The sequence below is a fragment of the Vulpes vulpes genome, chromosome 14 (genome assembly GCF_048418805.1).
Source record: "Vulpes vulpes isolate BD-2025 chromosome 14, VulVul3, whole genome shotgun sequence".
NCBI lineage: Eukaryota > Metazoa > Chordata > Mammalia > Carnivora > Canidae > Vulpes > Vulpes vulpes.
This window is the reverse complement of record NC_132793.1, coordinates 63,963,890-63,980,371: the sequence shown is the minus strand read 5'-3', so window position 1 is coordinate 63,980,371 and position 16,482 is coordinate 63,963,890. Positions and strand designations below refer to the sequence as shown.

Sequence of the window (16,482 nt, the reverse complement as noted above, 5' to 3'; positions counted from 1 at the left end):
TTAAATGATTTTCCTACTACAGTGTCCCCCAAATACCCCCTTTGAGAACACAGACTCTCTCCTTCTGAGGAGCTGTAGTGGCCTTTACTCAATGCTCCCATCAGGCTGGGCTTCTGAGCCATGTCCTGGAGATTCACATCCCCACACTGGAATAGCATGCTCCTCTTCCTACAGCGGAGATCGCCCCTGTCACTTCCCTCAGTGCTGCTGTTCCCTTTCTTGTTTTACCTGTAGATATTTCCTATGAGCTCAGTCTTTTTTCTGCTTGGAGAGCATTTCTAAACCTGCTTTAGGACGTCCAGATTAGAAGTCCCATTTTGAACATTACCGGTCCAAGGACTTTCATCTGAGTTATAAACTCACATCTCCATGTGCCAACTGAGCACAATTTTTAAAGTCTGGTATGTATGTCCAAAACCAAATTCCTTTTTCTCTAATCCAGACTCTTTAAGCCATCTCGATATCAATACCAAAATTTGCTTCTACCTGCAGGTTAAAATCTTAGAATCATACATGAATTCTCTTTTTTTACCCCAGTACCTGATCTTTGATCAAGTTATTTTAGACCATTATTTGCAATAACAATGATAACAAAAACTAAGGCATATATATGTGATGCCTTGAACACATTTCATCATTTCCATTCCTACTAGGTTCACTTTCACTGGGACCTGCTGCAATTAAATTACCAAAACAGCTTCCTTACTCCCTTCAATTTTCCTTCTCTACCCTCTCACTTCCAATCCATCCTTCTATACACTGCCAGATAAATATTTCAATCCCTGCCATAGTTTTCTAATGTTTATTATAATTTGTACAAACTGTTGATGGGCCAGAGATGCACATATGCTTCAGATTTACAGTCTAAGCATCACTGTTTTTTCTTATGGATCATGAACTATTGATTGTAAGGATAAAAACGACTAGCTTGCAGGCCTTCCAGGACCTTCATATTGGTTAGAATAATTTTGGCTTAGGCTACAATAGCAATCAATCTCAAAATCCTATTTCTTTCAAGCAAAAATTAGAACTGTAGAGAACTACTATATGCCATTGTGAGCTGGATACCTTCCTGATACTTACTTAGCTTTGTCATACTTTGTTCTAGGCTCAGTACCTTCATAAAGTGACTTGAGAAATGTTCTTTCTCTTTATATGCTCTCAGTCACCTTGTATACTATGGGAATTTTTAATCATTGCAACTTTAAGCACACAAAAGATAAAATTTTGCTTTTAATTTTTTTTTCAACAGCTATAGGTCTACTTAAACTTTCTACCTCTTTTGAGGCCAGTTTTGATGATGCCTTATAAGGAACTCCCTTATTTTGGTGAGATTTTTAAAAATTTATTAGCACAGACTGATATATAAAATTATCCTAAAATGTTTAAACTTTATGTTTAAACTTTCTCATCTACTGATAGATCCCCTTTTAAAATTATAAACGTCTACATTTAGCTTTCCCTTTCTTTTTGTTCTTATTTGGATATACCAGAAGTTTTTCTGTTAGTCATTATTCTCCCTTTTTGTAGTAGCAGTCATTGATGTTTGTTAAAAATAAATTACTTATTAACACATATTATTCCTCCTGAGTTTCTTCTATTTTCTTTATTGTTTTTCTTCAGACTTTTTGGTTTAAACATTAACTTAATTCACTTTCATGCTTTGCTTTTTAATAAACAAGGAACTCCTGACTGTAACTATGCCTTCAAGTTATGCCTTTGGAAACATCACAGAGATTTCAATTTAGAAATTTCTCCTTGTCTCTCTAAACACACTATCTAAGGTCTATAGTGATACTTATATCTAAGAGTTTATTAGCAAAATGTTTTGTTTTGCTTTTGATGGTTTGAAGTTTTTGTTTAGACTTGTGTAATTAAGTTTTTATTTCATTTTAATGCCATCAAAAAACTATATTTTACAAAGCTGCTACTCCTTGCTTTTAATTAAGATTCTGAAGGTGTGTGGGTATGATTACTTTTTGTAAATGTTTGAGGAATTTGCAAAAAAAAAATATTGTTTCTATAGACTGCAGAGCTTTTACATAGGTACATATATATTTTATAAAGCTTTTTATTATATGTATACATGCCACACATCATATATAAGTAAAAATATAGAGGTATAATTATGTTGATTGCATTTTTTCAAGTCCATCAGTCCTTATTTATTTTTTAACTTTTGATCTGTTAAAGACTGATAATAGTATGTGATAAAGCATCCCTTTGCAATTGTGTTTCTGGCAGTCTTCCCATGTATTTCTAATAGTTTATGCTGTGTAGAGTTTGTATTGTCTTTTTAGTTACATGTTTCATGACTGATGTATCCTAATTGTGGATATTAGCTTTTATCAATATAAAAGCATCACATTACATGCTTTTTGTTCTTGAATTTTATTTTATATTAAAGTTACCTTGCTTACTCTGTTATTTTCTGTACATCTGATATGTCTTTGCCCATAACTTTGTATTTAACATTCTCTTTCATGTTGTTTCAGATGTGGTCTAAAATATTTTTTGTAGAAGTCAGTAAGCAGCCTAAATTTTTTCTTATAACTTCTTCTTATAACTTCTTATAACTAACACAGTTTTTGGTTAAATATCTGAGAATGATGCTCAATTTTTAGGTTAAAATAATTTCACCACTATATGCATAATAAAATTAATATTGCCTGAGACCTTGTGAGTTATTTCTGTATTTAAAAAATCAGATCTTACTTTTGCTAATGGATCTTCTTCTGTTACATCTTTGCTTATTACTTCTGTTCATTTACTCTGTCATTGGATCATAAAGCTCTGTCCATACTGGTAAATTTTTTCATTTTCAATCATCTATATTTCTCCTCAAGTTTGAACATTTTATCATTCTATTTTTTTATTCTTTATTTTGTTAATTTCTTTCTCTCAGTTTTTGTAGCCTGCTTCCCTTGAAGTACCAATCCAACAGCTGTTATGTTTCATACCCACATAGTATTTCTGAGTTTCACTTTTCTTTTGTTCTCATAGTTAGTCTAACAAATGTGTTTTTTAATCTTATTGGAAACATGAATCAAAAATTTTCTAAAATTGTCCCACGTTTCTGACCATAGATGTAATACAGAGAACATATCCTTTATCCTCTGATTCTACAGGCAGTTCCCTGCTTTTGATCTCAAGTAACTAACTGCCTGTTATATTTATTGCCTCAGGTAATAATCTATTCAATACCAGCCTTCTAAAGGAAAGAGCCCCAGGGTTATGGTCTCATGCCTGATGTGGCCATCCTTCCCACAACCTGACTTCCCTTTTCAGGACTCTGAAAGATAAAAAAGAATGCATTGGCAGACCTGAGAATATTGGTAATACCCGACCAAGACAGCAGAATGTTCAAAGGAATAGAGATAATATTTGACCAAAACATAATGCTTAGTACACATACTTTTCTCCCCTCTCACCTAAAGTCCTTGGAATGATTAAAAATCTACTTCTGAAATATATTAATACATATCAGTGAAAACGAGAATGTCATTAACAGACCAGGAATTCTCAGGAATTACTGAGAAACACACGATACCTAACCAATCATATATGCAAAAAAGGAAGGTAATCCCAGGGGTGCTCCGGGCTCAGCAAGAAAGGTTCTTGGAACATCATTAAGTTGATTGCCCACTGCCCAGAACAGTGGGTAACAGAGGTGTTCACTTGGAAGCAGCAAAAATACAATGAATATGTGTACTAGGTCTGAAAGGCAGCACTTTAGACCAGATAGCTAACAAAGTCCCAGAAGAATGGGAATTTCATATCTCTAGAAGAACTTGCTCACCCCGTGCAACAGTATATATGGTTTTTCCCATAGAACAACTCAGGACAATCTGTAGACTGTGAACAGGGATATTTAAGCACAAAGATGAGCAGAAAGATAATCACCAAACACTTGAGGAAGTCATCAGCATGACAGAGAAAGACAATAAAGTCATCAAAGAGTAACAGCTGAAAATTAACAGTTTGTTGAGCAGAGCAAACACGTCAAATGTAAATACTGACATATTTAGAGAACTTCAAGAAGATATGGTATACACAAAAATAGAAACAATGATCTTGGAAATTTTAAATATGATCCTAAAAAAAATTTTTAAGCAATAATTTTGAGAGCTAAATAGAATGAAAACATGGCTTAAGAATGAATTCAGAAACTGGAAGAATAACCTGAAAGATTCTTCCAAAATGTGATACAAAAGGACAAAGTAATAACACTGTATCCCAAAAAAAATCTAAGACACATAAATAATAGACATCTAAATTCTAAAACCCATCACACTAGATTTACAGAAGGAAAAACAAACACAAAGAAAGAAAGGAAATAAACCAAGACATTTATATATGGAAATTTCCTAGGGCTTAAAAAACGAAAAGCAAAAAACATGCCTTTGGGCCTACTGAGGGGTCAACAGAATGAAAGAAAAGAGATACACTTGAAGACAAATCATGGGGGAGTTTCAGAACTCAAAAGAAACAGAAAATCCTAAAGTTTGCATAGAGAAGTAACCAGGTGACTTACAAAGGAATGAGACCTACTATATTTGTATCCGATTTTTTAGCAACATTTTTCTTCAATATTTTAGAAGACAATGGAACAATGCTTTCAAAGAAAATTACTTTAAACCTAATTCTTAACCCTGCTAAATTTTTAATCAGTTAGAAGGGGGAAAATAATGGCATATCCAGAAAAGCAAAGACAGAAAATTCACCACCCTCATATCCTTTCTAAAAATAACTACTTGAAAATGATTTATTTTATGCTAAAGAAAACCTCAATAAAATGGGTTACAGAATGACTTCAAATACTGTAAGAGGTAGTAGAAAACCTAAAGAAAATAATTACTATGGAAGAAAGTATTAAAGATTATGCCTAAAATGGTAGCAAAAGCAGATGATTTTATGGAAAAGTTTTAGTAAATACTTCCCAGAACAGATAATCCCCATGAGCAAAGAAAAATAGAAAAATGTGGAAGCCTGCCCAACATGTTCAAGGCTAGCAAAATCTTGATACCAAAAATTGGACAAGGATAAGACAATAAAATAAAATTGTAGTTCAATGTCACTTATTACATAAATTCAAATATTATTAATAAATGAACCCCACAGTCCAGCCACAAAATAAAACATTGTTATCAAATAAAATTTTTCATCGAAATGAAAGGCTGATGTGACCCTAGGAAGCTAATTTAATACCAGTAATTCAGTACACGAAGCAGATTAAAGGAAGAAAATATGATAATCTCAATAGATGCCAAGAATTTTTAATAAAATTCAACTCCCATTACTGATTTAAAGTGGAGATTAAATGCTTCTGCTACTCTGAAATCTTATCATCCCCAATGAAAATGAGAAGTCCATCTTTATTGGAATATCATCTACCAAGACCCCCACTTACAGAGGGCAGCCACTACTGATTTTCTAAAGAATTTTAGCATTCCTTCACCAACGTGTTACTCAATGCCTCATTGAAGAGAATGTTCTCTGGCCCTAGTTGAGAGACGTAATTAAAGAATGTGTGGGCAGTTATACATAATTCCACTATAACATTTCTACCCAAACAATTATTATTATCCCTTACTCTGTAAAATACTGAAGAATTTCTGTTACCTCCACTTCATTTAATGTAGGCCACCATCAAGAAGAGTCAGTCAGTCATCAGAACAAGCGATTAAAATGATTCTCTGCTACAGTGCATATTTGTAAGTCTCATGTGCTTTGCTGTGTGGTTGGTGTGTGTTGGTACTATCCCATGACCAGAAGTGAAACTCTATGGAGAGGTCAGAACATCTGTTTACTCTCAAACATTTGCATCCCTTATAATATTTAAAACAGTATCCTGTACATACCAGGTATCCATAATTCTTGTTGTATTCATTTAGTTTTAATAAATAAAAGCTTGGTCCACACCTTAAACACAGAGATTAAGCCTTTAAAACCGTTTTGAGAAACAAGAAATACTTTACTAAAACATTTTTTGGAACTTAACTTTATTTTAACCTAATGGACAAAGGGGGAGCATTTGTTTTTCTCACCTAATTACACTAGATCTAGTTTTAAAGTCTGAGTCAACCTTTTCTCTGCATTTTGGGACCTTCCCAACTTCCAACAAGCTAAGTTCTTTGTCAAGGTATTGGCTGCGCTCTAAGAGCCACGACCTATAAAGTGAGATATAAAAAAAAATGAAATAAAATAAAATAAAAAAAGTGAGATATAGAGTAGAACCCTAGATACCTGGAAAAACTAACACCTAATTCCTTAATATCCACAACTGTAAGCTGTGTAGCTAGTATTGTCGCACAAAAGTACATTTTCCATTATCAGAAATAATGAACCATATTTCCCCAGTACCCACTTGACTAGGGTAATACATTTGAGGCTTTGTGGTAGAAATTAATGATCTTAGGAGTACTCCAGTGGCCTGGAATCCTTAATGAACATCCCTAAACACTTTACTAATGCCGATAAGAGACATGGGCACTGTGGGGAAAAAGAAGCCCATAATTACTTAGCTTTCTATTTAAATCATCTTCGAAATTGTTTAGTCTCTCCTTACATAATTTGCAGTATAGACTTCTTCATTCCTGAACCTGTCTTGGTGTGAAGGATGTCACATGCCCCGACACATGGGGTCAGAGGGGTAGGGAAGAAGAGGTATTTAGAAAGGATCCCTGTGCCCAGTAGCCCAAGTCCCATGTGAGAGAGGAGTCTTGACTTTAGTGGAGCCAGTTCATAAGTCAGGGGCCACCGACCCAGCTCTGGTCTATCAAATGCTAATGGAAAATTATAATGAGCATTTGAAAAGGCTGGAGCTCCATAGATAAGAAATTACCACATATTCAGAGTCATTTTACAAATGGCCTCTATCTTCTGAAAATTAGGCTTGGGCACTTTCCTTCCTACCAACCTATTTTTTTTTTCAACTTAGTTTGGAAGTCACAGGCCAGAAGCTGATTCATGCCATTAATGTCTCTTTGTTCTTGGTTCTACTGCTTTCAGAAAAATGCTGTAGGCACTTCACTAGAATGACTAATTTACTGGAGAAGTTCTCAGAGTCCATTCGGTTGCAACTATAAAATAATTCAAGTAAGACAATGGTGCCTGCTAGCACTCCATGGCTAAGGTTTGTCCCTGAAATGATTTGATTCCCCCCAACATATTTATCTGTGAAGTTAAAGATCTCATCTGGAATGTCTTGTTCACAATCTGTCTGTCATTCCTGTTATGAATTAAGAAACGAAAATAGAGATTTTTCTTTAAAGGTAAAGTGAAGTCAAAACATTTTCACACTACCCAAAATTTAAATATTTAAAGGGCTATTTATACTCTAATATTTAGGAGCAAAATTACGTTCCCTGAGTTAGTTTCAAACGAAGTTTGTTGTATTGTTCTGGTAAGTGTAAAATATTCAAGAATCTATGCATATATACTTGTTTGGCCATTTTTTTAATTTTTAAAGAACTCTGTTCATCATGAGTATAACAAGAAACACCAATAAACTGAGGCTTAGAATGGAAATACAATAAAATAGAAATGGCTGTGGTTGCCATTACTAAAACAGTGTGAAGTTACCTGGCTGCATGCCCTTTCAATGGATTCTGTTCAATAAACTACATTTTACACTAACTCACCCATCATCGGTTGGGATTTGCTTCCAGTGCCAAACTCTCGGACCCCTCCCAACTGATTTTATCCATACTGAGGATAAAATTTCCTCCAACAGAGGAAATTTAGTCCTCAAACAGCCCTTCGATATTCAGAATTGTTTCCTTACAGTATTAAAAATAAAGGAATGGAATTAGATTACCGTAAATAGTAGTTGCCGAAACATTCCAACTTTTAGCATCTATCTTTTGAGGAAACTGCTACTCAAAGCCAAATGAAGTAAAAAGATAATAAAAGAAGACTAGAACGTAAACAGATAGATAGAAGAATATAAAGTCTAGAATAGTACCAGAATGCAATGCTTTCTGCCTCAAAATTTTTGATATTGTTTCTGTTGCTCCGTCCCCCGGTTTAATAGAGTCCATGCAGAGAGCACTGGGACAGATGAAACAGAAACATTGAGAGGGCTCAGAAATGTCAGTCCAAACCTCAAAAGAGTGCCATTCCATAAAAAGCCCTCATACCCTAAGCTGGGTCCCCAAGTCCAGCTTCAGCGCTCACTCCTCCCCCACTTCCTTCATCCTTTGCAAAAATATTGAACTATTTTAAATTCTCTAAACATGACACGCCTTCTCACATCTCTCTTTGCTTTTTGGAATAATGTTTCCTCCTCCCTGCTTCTGATAAATTCCTGTTTGACTAAGTTTTAGCCCAAATATAACTTCCTCTGGGAATCTTTCTCTTAGTGCCCCAGAAAACCTAGATTCTCTTTCCTTTATGTTCCCACCATGTGTTATACAAGATACATTATTAGAAATGCTCTCATTTTACTCATTTTACCATAATTGTGTGCATATTTTCCTCCCCACTAAGCACTTTTTTTGAGAGAAAGAATTATATCTGATTCAATTTTATATCCCTAACATTTTTTTGCAGTGCCTGGCACGCTGTGGATGATCAAGAGATTTTTTTTTAAAGAATAAAATGAGAGAATTAAAATAACAAAGTTATGAATTCTGCCTGTAGTTTCATGAAGAATGTTTTGAAGTGGGAAATACAAAAGTATATATAAATAGGGTTTTTATGAGTATTTCTAAGTAGGGACTTCAAAATGGCAACTCCAGAAACAGTTAAGAATTGTCATGAGACCAAAGTCAATAGAGAGAAAGAAAGAGGACTCAATACCTCGATACTGATCCACAGAAGCTCTACTTTCAGAAATTTTAGAGGTAAGTGAAAGAAGGAGAAAGAGTCAACCCTAAGAGAGGTCAGAATAAAGCCAGGAATTGCCCTGAAGGCCAAGTAAAGACTCCTTCATGAGGGAGGAAATAGTCACCTCAGTGAGATGTTGCTAAGAAGTCGAATAAAATTAGCACATACAAGTGTCCCACGGACTGGACCATATGGAGACTTCTGGTGACTTTGCACGAGCAATTTGCTTTCAGTGGTGGGATAAAAACCAGACTAGATTAGAGATTCAATGGAAATGCAGACAGCACACACAATTAAATATTCTGAGGGTTGAGAAAGGGAAGTGAGAAATGAAAAGGGTTAGCCAAATGGAATGCGAAGCTAAGAAAGAATTGCTTTTCGGATGGAAGATATGAATGATCCTTCAGAGGGGGAGAGGTTGATAGCACAAGAGAGAAGGGACAACTGAAGAAACAAGGCTGGGGAAGAGATGGGATCTAGAGCACAAGCCAAGATCCTGGCTCTTGGTTAGAGTAGGTTCACTCTATCTGCTAAAGAGGGAAGAAGAAGCTGAGTTTGGTAGCAAGGAGGTCCTGAGAAATGGTAGCAGGAGGATGAGAGCTAATTGCATGCCAAAGCTCAGAGTCATATTTAACACCATGTTCTCGAGCTCATCCTGAAAGGCTGCAGCTTACATCTATGTCGACCAGAAGAGGCTACATTTTTCAGGGCTCACAGACAATGCAAAATTTCAAATGACTAGCGGTAACAAAGGTGCATTTCTCACTCACACTATTGTGTGTATCACAAGTCAGCCATAACTTGGCTCCACTTTGTCCTTTTATCTGGCATTTTGCTGATTGTCACTCAGTGAAAAAAAAAAAGAGAGAGAGAGAGAGAGAGAGAGAGAGAGAGAGAGAAGAGGCAAAGTATGCCCTGGATCGTAAAGCTTCTGCCTGGAAGCAACACACCTCACTTCTGCTCATTTTTCATTGGCCAAACCACATCAAAAGGCCATACCTACATTAAATGGGACAGTGACATATAACCTTCCTGTAGGAAGACACTGCAGACAAAGTCATGGAACATGTGAGAAGAGTTACACAGTCTATGACAAGTCTTAGAGATAAGATAGTTCATTTGAGTCTTTCAGTTAAAAGGTCTCAGGAGAATCTCACATCCCCAGTCATGGATTCTTTAACCTATGACTATCTATTCTCTACATGCATGCTCACTAGACTGAAATGACTAGAATGACCATGTATTTTAGAACCTTCACTGGGCTACTGCCACCACCTAAACTGCCATTCCAGCTGTAATTCCAGTCATCTCTATGGTAGCGGATCACAGGCCATTGCTACCATTGACTCACGCCGTCATTAAGATCCATGCCTGCCATAAAGGAAATTGCCATACCTCCTACATGACAAATAGGAAATATACACTCTATGATGACATTCACATGGCTGAATTGTCAGGTGTAGGAAAACCATAGGAAACACTATGTGTGAAACCTGGGTGTTGGCTCCCAAATTAAAGGATTTTCGCTTTCTTGGAGAAGAAAGAAACACTTATGAGAAATTCTCTCCTTTGACATTGTGCCGGAATTGTGCCCTTTTTATTCAAAACAGAATAACCACTAGAAAAAAGAAACTATCACTTTTGTTAATTAATGAGATGATTACACATGACGGACACATTGGGGAAACACTGTGTGATTAAGCCTTGTTCTGCTAAGGTTCACAATGCAGACAGATCATTTTAAGTTGTAGAATTCAATGACAGATAAGAGGAAAGAAAGCAAGGTTGAGCTGGTTCATCTATAAATGAAGAAATATAAGGCTTCCATAGCCTTCCATAAATTAAAACAGCCTCACTGGTAACTGACCGGCATAGCAATAAGAGAGCAGAAAAATTTCTAGCAAATATGGTTTACCCTTTAAACAAAGTTGGTCATGATATTTTCCTATATTTAAAATGATTCCTGTCCAGGGCATATTGCTACTTTGTATTCCTCTTGATATTTTCATTTAAAAGAGAGCCGCTGTGCAAAATAATGTCCTTGTCTGTCCCTTCCTCATACAAACCTCCAATCAAATTTAATAAAGCTAGTTTGATACAATGCCAGCCTACACTTGGTTTACCCTTGGTCGACTTTAATAGGGTCAAAAATATTTTCGCATTGGCAGTGTACGCATTAATCATTTTTCCAGAGGATTTAGAAAATTGGAAGAGACAAGGCCAAGCAAAATTTTAAATTAATTGGGCCTACCCCAGCCTTCCAGGGTCACCTTGTGGCAGTTGTCCCACATTTTCCAGGTCACGGAGTTCCTGTGTTTCCTACAGCTGCCATGAGGAGAGATCCAGGCTGTGGGCACACAAAGGTGAAAGAATTTCTCTCAGAAAGTGCGAATTTTCCTACGGCAACCACAACAATTGCAGTTTCCAGATTGTCGCCAGACACCAACCACTTAAATAATGCATGCTCGGCTGACGCCTCCACTTGTGCATTTTCTAATCGAGTAGTCAGGAAAATTTGCAAACACTCTGTCATTTACCATAAATCCGCTGCCTACTTATAACCACAGAGTAATTAATTTTAGTACTGCTCAGAATTATTAATTTCAGCCAGAAAAAACTGTTTCCACAATTGCAATAGCCCCCATCTTCTTCTCCACCGATATTCATCAAAAGGTTGAAGCAGTTTTCTTATAGGGGAAGGTTTATTCAGAGTAACATTACCGAGAGTCTATATGAGAACAAGAACAGAATCTGTATTTCTGGTTCTGATCTACAATCTCGAGCTCACGCATGGCTGGCTGATAACACCACATGAAGGTGGCAACATAAAAAAGTTTTTCATGACGGTAGTGACACGGTAGCCCCCGAGCCTCACTGCGTGATACGCAACCCACATCATGGTTTGGTTCTTCTAACAGAAGGTAGCGATGGGTTACCCCCTCCATGCAGAAAATAAGTTGAGCCCTTGGAGGAAATTAGCAAATATTTTTCACTTCCTTAAATGATCTTGGCATTTGACAGAAGAGAGAGTAAGAATCTCTACCAAGGATAAGAATAACTTGTAGTGGAATACACGATTATGAATACACTGGTATGAGAAATCTCAGCAATCACGTGTATCTCTAACACACACAGAATGAAAATTGAGCATTAAATATGGTGCGTTTTAACTTGGTAAAGCTAAATCTGGCATGCTCTCTTTGGATATTAGTTTCCTGCTAGAGCAGCTGCATGATATGTCACAAGAATGTCCACATTATAAATACATAATGAGCATGAGAAAATGGGTAGAGCTTTGTTTGACTAATAACCAGATCTCTCCCTATCAGTAGCAGGAACACATAGCTAGCACAAGTATGGGCACTTTAATTGCCATGGAAGATTTCGTTTCCGCTTTCCACTGCATGAGTGATCAAGAAAAAAATGAAGGGAAAGTAAACTAACATCTAGAGATGTAAACATGACTCACTGGGAAATCAGACATGGTTAAGTAAATTCCAGGATGTTTGTGGTTATCTGGGGCTAAACACTGCTGATAGTTCTGACTACTCTTGTTTTTAACTGTTTTTCCTCTGGGTGCTTCTTAGGCCAAGTGCTAAGACTTCAAAGACTTCAACCTTTTGATTATGAACAGTCTGATTGTTGCACAGCAAGGAAAAGATGTCAGTCGGTGCTAATGAAATTTCCTGATGGAATGTAAAATGCTTCACCCAGACCATGATCTAGTGAAAAAACTAATGATTTAAAAGCAGGGTCGACTTGCAGTGACAAGACCTGGGTGACCTGCAGAATTGTGGAATCACTATCTTGTACACCTGAAACTAACCTGACACTACATGTCAACTATCCTGGAATGAAAATAAAAAGTCAATTAGTAAATACACAAACAAAAGTGGGGGTTGAAAAATACTGACACCACTACCATCTTCGTATTGTACCTCTACTTCATAATACAGTAGGGTCATTCTGAGGTGACATGAAGTTCCTCAAGAAATCAAGTTGCAGATGCATAGGAAAAGATCACAAAGAGGAAAAGTATGTCGGAAAGGGGACTGTTTCAAAATAAGAGAAGCTGCTTGGACTTCGGAACTACTTGGGGACCTTGAGGCATTTGACACACACTCATGTGGAGAGCCAAGAACCTAAAACTCCAGCTGCATCACCTGGGACTCCGTTAGAAAGGCGGATGCTCAAGCCCCACCCTAACCTACCGAACCAGAAACTCATGTTAAGAAGATCCAGGAGATTCATGTTAATGTCTGAGAAGCCCTGGTCTAAAACACAGCTGTGGAAAATTTCACACATATAATACCAGTCATTGTGAAGCATCAGCTTTCCATTCCTAGTTCAAGCTAATCAACTTCCAGGTCCTCACTTCCTTATTCCCTCCAAGTTTTCCACACACACAAATAAAGTTATTCCAGACATGGATACAATGAACATATCTGCAGTAAGCTAACTTATATTTCATGTCAAGGGTGGGCCCACTTGAAAGAAGGGAAGTATTGTATGCTTAAGAGTCAAGCAAGGAAAAAAAAACTAACATCTCTAAAGTGTTATTAAAGTTTCTGGTTTTATATTCCATTGACTTTTTGGTCTCTTTTGATCCAGCATCTTGTTTAGAGTGGTAGATTTGGCAAGCATGCCTTTAGAGCTGTAATCTTTTATCTTCTTGGTTATGAGGCAAAGCCCCGAATACTCTCAAACTGATGAAATTAAATCCATCTTTTTTTTTTTTTTTCAATCCTTAAATTTCCTGGGCTATGATAAAGTTTCATGAGAGAGAAAGAAAATTTTATCACTATGATAAATAATTGAAACATTGTGTAAGTAATCCAGAAAAGGACAGAGTTCAACCCCGTTAATTAGTCATTACAAACTACTGACTTGTACAATAATATCAGTGGTGTTTCAGGCATAAAAATATTAGGGAATTATGTCCAAGATACAGCACTTGGACTTAGGATACAGGACTTTTCAAAACACGTGATTTTTATCTTTTTACTGGAAGTATTTGTTACTAAATTGAGGCACAATTGCCATATTATGTCGCTCAATATTACTCTTCTCTATTAATCACAAACATTTAAACTTTAATTCATGATATTTTGCTCAAAGCCAGCACTGTGCTGATCTTCACTGTATTTTGACAGCAAACTGAATTCTTGTTCACAAGTATAGGATTTGTTTAGCTTCGGGCATCTGTGTTTGGATTACAAGAATGCTGATTGGTTCACTGCCAGGGGCACCCAAAGGTCAAACTGTCCTTTCAAAAGTCAGTGTCTCTGTGTCTCTCTCTGTCTCTCGCTCTCTACTTGGTCTCATTAATCAGAGCTAAAAGAGGAAAAGGCAATGCCTTCAAATCATTTAATTCTTTTTCAAGGGTATCGTTAAAAGCAGAACTCGGTGTTGGTGTGAGGTCGAGTCAATGTGAGTACAGATCACACTGGCACACTTCTGACAGGTGACCTGAAACCTTTCAAACTGACATCTGTCACAGAGACAGACACAAGTTTTTTAGCTCGAGAGCTTGTTTTCCTGACATTTCATTTTTCATCAGATTTTGAGAGAAGGGAAAAAAGATGAACTTGAAAAAGTCTTGCCAGGGGCAGAAAATAAGATCAGGTTTTCTGCAGCTGCCTGACTCACCTTTAAAGGTTAGAGGTCTAGCAAAAGTGAACAAAAAAGATCTCAGTTTGATGTTATTGGATAAAAGGACATGTTATTACTTTAAATACATTTCTGAGACTTGCATAACCATTAGGCAGCATTACAGGAAAAATGGAATCAGAGTGAGATTACATATCCATTTTAAATCCCAATTTTAGAGTTTAGTCATGGAGTAAATCAAATCCAACCTCACCTATTCATCTGGCACAAAAGATGAAATCCACAGGTGCATGAATTTTCTCATGAATTGGATAATTTCCTGCTCCTATGGTATTGAAATGGCCAGTGAAATTTAGACAAGGTATAGAAACTTTTCCTTTGGATTAGAGGGATATCTGCATTACATGGTTTATCTTGACTGAAAAACATTAGGAAAATATATCTATTGAATAATAGAGAAAAGAACTTGAAGTCCAAAAATACCTGGGTTATAGTTCTGGCTCAACTAAAAACATGATCTTGGGTGAAAGACATTTCTGTTTCAGTTTGATCAGCTGTAAATGGGAGAAAAAATATCTATCTTGTGAAGTTCCACAAGATAATGTATTAGTAGGCTGCCAGATATAAAACAGTGTATTGATGAACGGACACTATATCATGCTCATCTTTTTTTTTTTTTTTTTTTAATTCTGGTGCTTAACACAGATCTTCCTCAACTACGATGGGGTAATATCTGAAAATGTCTTAGGCTGAAAATGCATTTAATTCGCCTAACTTAGCAGGCATCACAGCTTAGCTTGGCCTACCTTAAACATGCTCAGAATGCTTAGCTTACATTAGCCTACAGTTAGGCAAAATCACAGAGCCTATTTTACAATGAAGTGTTGAATATCTCATGTAATTTCTTGATTACTGTACTGAAGGTGAAAAACAGAATGGCTGGAGGGGTACAGAGTGGTTGTGAGTGGATGGGTTGTTTGCCCTTGTGATTGTGTGGCTGATGGAGCAGCCACTGCCCAGCATCATGAGAGAGGATCACTCCACATAATGCTAGCTGAGGAAAAGATCAAAATTCAAAGTACAATTTCTACTGAATTCATATAACTTTTGCACCATTGTAAAGTCAAAAAAATCATAAATCAAACCATCATAAGTCAAGGACCATGTGCACGGTGCTTGACATGAAGTTAGCATTCATTGAATAAATGCCTCCGGATTTAAAATGGAAGGGAGTGCTTTTCTTATTATCGGATAACCAATTTTTTTTTAACTGAGTCCAGGAAAGTTTTCTACATGGTTAAAGGTTGGGAAATGCATTCCTACAGATTATCTCCAAATATGGATACAGGAGCAATGACTTTGGAGTTCACTAGGAAAATGAGCACAGGTGAGACCATACGATTTTCAAGCTCAAGGAATCAGGCAAATCAAATGCATTAGAATAGAATTGTCCATATTTCCTAAAATAATGGCTCACAAATTGCTAACCAGCCAGTGTTCCTCTGAGGAATCAAATGAGGAGTTTCAGCCATATTGCTCGTTGTAGTAAAGAATCTGAGAAAGTACTGAATTTACTAGCTAAGTAATAGGAGTTAAATATCTTTGATCTAGCCAACTAATTGTAAAAATCACTATTATCTTGAGAAGTACATGATCAAAACAGTCTCAAATGCTACTTATATATCCTTTCAGATAACCCTTCTCTACAAAGACAGAACATTGCAGAATATCTTATACATTTATGATAGTTTATATGTGATGCTTATTATATTAATAAACTGCTCAAGTTAAGTAAAAAGTATATGACAGGTTAAGTATATGAAAGGTTAAGATCCTCAGGCCTGGAAATTTGGGTGTGACATCTACCCCTGCAGGTACATGGGGATCCAGAGCTCAATGCTCTTTTGATAATCCTACATCTTTCTGCCTTATAATCCTATAATAATCTGCCCTTATCTCTGAGTCTACTTTTTAGCACACTTCACACTGATAGTTATTAAGTAAATGAAACCGATGTGGATTTCATGTCAGAGGAACTTCATA

General features: G+C 36.4%; 1 long non-coding RNA gene across 2 annotated transcripts in view; it reads right to left on the bottom strand.

Annotated features, from left to right (window-relative positions):
* Nucleotides 1-16,482, bottom strand: part of LOC112915494 (uncharacterized) — a 274,898-nt gene that overhangs the window by 217,606 nt on the left and 40,810 nt on the right. For both annotated transcript variants that reach the window (XR_003234083.2, XR_003234082.2), the window contains exon 2: nucleotides 11,081-11,176. This is a non-coding gene — a long non-coding RNA (uncharacterized lncRNA). The remainder of the gene's footprint in view (nucleotides 1-11,080; nucleotides 11,177-16,482) is intronic.